Genomic DNA, 3,777 nt, shown 5'->3' on the forward strand with positions numbered 1-3,777 from the left:
CAGATGACACTATATGCGAAAAGTACGACATTAGCAAGGAGAAGTGGGTCCAATTTTGTCACAATCGCAAAAACCCTTCGTGGGAGGTAGCTTTGTGATTTTCATTGTTTTAAATTTAAAATTTACTTATTATTATGAGTAATGATAACTTTTGATAATCTCTAATTTTTATTGGATGTGTGAAAGAAGGCATAGGCCATCCAGAAACAAAATAGTGCCCCTCAAGTGTTGTCTCGTGGGGGTTATGAATTTCTAGAAAACAAGTTGATAGAGGAGAAGAAAAAGAAACAACTGGAGGAAGCTACTAAATCTGGAAGTACTGACACTATCATTGATCCTCCATCTCCCATTAGACGACATGTGAAGTGGAAGATGGCCCGCACCAAGAAACCTGGGCAAATGACTTCTGAGGCAGCTAAGAAAATTGCTGACAAGATTGTAAGTCACCTTCAATTGTGAATTGCAATTATTTATGTTTATTGTTTGATCGAGTAATTGTTTAAATGTGTTCATTACAAGATTCCTTAGAGGAGCAGGCCTCACAGGGTTCCTTTGTCACCTATGGACGTTAGGATGTATTGATTGCTGCCATTGGGTGACTAGAACACTGTGGTCGTGTGCGTGTTGCAGGAGCCGGTGTCACGACCAAACAATACTTTGGACCGGCTCCAAGGACCTCCCACACATCTTTGTCCATGGCTCCTGAAGACTTAGAGCAACTGACACAAAAAATCAAGGACCAACTGGAGGAGTCAATCACAGAAAAAGTGACTTGACAACTAATGTTGTCCTTCAACCAGATGCAGTCCTAGTTTTAGTCCCAGATTCATTCACAGGGACTCGCATTGCCTCCTGAGCCTGAGATTGGTCCTTTAGCCGCTCGTGTCAGAACAAAAGAAAGTTTTGTTGATTCCTTAGGGAACGATCCAAACACGGGTAACTCAAAGAAATACAGGTTGTACATCAAAGAAAATCCTCCCTGCCTGTTGCCCTAGGAAGACTTTATGAGGGGTCCACAATCGTTCACAACATCCCTTTGCGCCATGATGAAGTCAAGGTTGGTGTCGAGAAAGTTAGAGATGCAGATGCTCCCATTCCTGTACCCACTGAAGAGGTTCAGTTAGTGGGGTAGACACTTAACACCTTCACTGCTTGGCCGACACATCTTATCAAACGTTTATTAGAATAGGTATTTCACTGTCATTAAATGACTTTTTTCAATTAAATTGTTCACTATGATTAAATTATGTTAATTACCTGTGTTGGATAAATAGGGAGTTGTGGGACTGACGAAACCTACAGATAGGCTGAATCATGATGTCGATGATCCCCTATATTTGATGACATTGACCATCCCACGGCTTTTTCTAAAGCCGTTGCAGGTTATGTGGGATGCTACCGTGTTTGGGTTGTTTAATGACAACTTACCCTTGTACATAAAACATGAAGATCTGTCCGAAATAGCACACGGTGGTCAATGTCTCAGCATCTTTGTTATACAATTGTGGATTCTGTAAGTCACTTTATATTATTTTTTATTACCTAACTTATTGTTTTAAACTCATACATAATTTACTTTATTTTTACAACAATAGGCATATGACTGAAACAAGTATGCGAGCGGGGAATTTTGATGTTTATGGATTCCTCGAGCCACAATCCATACAGAGATCTGGGCAATCGCAATTTGAATCAGAAAGTTACATTAAGAACTGAATGCAAAATTCAAAGAGGGATATGTACCTAGGAGCCTACTTGAATGAGTAAGTTAAACTGAACAAATGAATTTAAATAATGTATAATAGTATAATAACTCACTACTACAAAAGTCATTTATTACGACGCACCAACAAGGACGGCCGGCAGACAACCGTCTTAGAATATTAAGATTGTAAGTTCAAAGACAGTTATTTAAAAACCCGTCTTTGTATACACTAACCCTTCATTTTTTTTCTCTCTCTTATCTTATCTTCTCGGGTACTACGTCTTTGTATACACTGACCCTTCATTTTCCCTCTCTCATTGTTGCCTTTTGTATCTCCCTTTGTGTTTGTCGCTTTCTCTCTCTGGCAGAGGACAACATGGGTGGATGTGGACACCCTTGACGGCGTCGATGAGGAGGATGCATGCTTCACCCCACGTGCACGTGGATTCTGCATTCTCCATCAACACCACCGCGCACGTGGCGCTCTTCAGAGCGCTCCATTGAGCTCCTCAACACGCCTTGCTCTGCCGCAACCTAAAATGCCTCGTTACTTTCTATAACAGCAGCAGCAACTGTTGTCGCATTCTGTGCTCTTTCGTCTTTGTGCCATCGTCGTCCTCGCTTCGATCCTTCTGCGGGTTGCTCCCGCGAACGCCGTGCTGCATTTCGAGCTCCGCGATTTACTTTGCTTCTCCTGCCGGCGGTGGAAATGGCGGCGCTGGAATCGGTGACTGTGGCGGAGTTGACGGTTCTGGCGGTGAGTCTGGAGATGCTAATCTCAAACTAGTAGGAGACGTGGCTCAGGAGCTTTCCGGACTTTCGCTTGATGTTATCATTCTCGATGTTTCGGTGTGAACTCTTCTTCACTCTGAGTAGATTTTTTTTATTATTTTTATTTTTAGTAAAATAATAATTTTGTTTTGTTTATGTGTCTGATAGGGAATGGTATGTGGGGGATGTGCTACACTGACCTGAGGCCCACGGAGTGCTACACGTGCTTCACCCAAGCGGTATCTACCTTGACAGATGCTTCACCGCACGTGCGACATCAGCGTTTGCTGCCCGTCGTCGCTGGGGCTTCGGAAAGACGGGGAAGGACGGGTGGCAACGGCGGTGGCGTACGCGACGAAGGGCACAGCGGAGCGTGGCTTCGCGGTGGCCGGAGTAGAGGGGGGGTTTTGCAGAGCGCGGGTTCACGGTACCTTTATTTCTACATTTGAAGTTACTTTTAACTTCTTCCAATGGTTTTTTCAAAGGGCCTAGTACTGTCTAGTTGATCGTTGCATGTGTATTATTTGTGATTGTAGGGCTTTTGCTCGTCGTCGTTGCTGCATTTATAAGCCGGAAAAGAATAACATCATCGCGTAGAAATAAAGGTAATGATTACTTATCTGAAGCCATATTAAAGCTTTTGGGGTGCAACATTGATGATCCTGAAAACCTTTTGGTTTATGAATTTGTGCCCCGTGGAAATCTTGATCAAGTCCTTTTCGGTGAGTTGTTCACTTTGAATACACAAGGGTATATACTACTACCTTTCATCTTTTATATATAGCTTCTATATTCAACTTAAAATAAAATTGAAGGAATTCATAAAGTAAATGTCGAACATAATGGAAATATTTCTTGGACATTCTTGTTGCTTTGGATAAATGTCCAGTAATTGTGGGACTTGGCAAAGTTAGCATTGGAAGCTTTTCATATGGAATTCGATATGGCTGCCCACTGCCTTAATAAATTATGTTATTGTTCGCTATAGAGTAGTGTTCATTTGATCAAACTTCTATTTTATTCGTTAATTAACTTACATTTGCTTCAGGAACTTGCAGGGATCATTAAACCCTTTTTTTGCCTTCTCCTTTTCACTCACTGGATTTATTAATGTTGATGCCTTTCGGATTCATTCCTTCCAACTGTGTTCTTCTTCATGCTTAGCAGCTGCTTCTAACTTTTCATACTGGATTGCTTATTGTACAATGTGATGCTCTGTGAATTGTGGGGACAACAAACAAAATGCTGTGAAATTCAGTGATTGACTACCCTGTTATTAAAGATATAAAACTAAGGATTTG

General features: G+C 41.6%; 1 pseudogene; it reads left to right on the forward strand.

Moving 5' to 3' along the window:
• The first annotated feature begins 372 nt into the window (after positions 1-372).
• LOC100785515 (uncharacterized) lies at positions 373-2,955 on the forward strand (annotated as a pseudogene).
• The last annotated feature ends 822 nt before the right edge of the window (positions 2,956-3,777 follow it).

Source organism: Glycine max, chromosome 14 (assembly GCF_000004515.6).
Source record: "Glycine max cultivar Williams 82 chromosome 14, Glycine_max_v4.0, whole genome shotgun sequence".
Classification (NCBI taxonomy): Eukaryota; Viridiplantae; Streptophyta; class Magnoliopsida; order Fabales; family Fabaceae; genus Glycine; species Glycine max.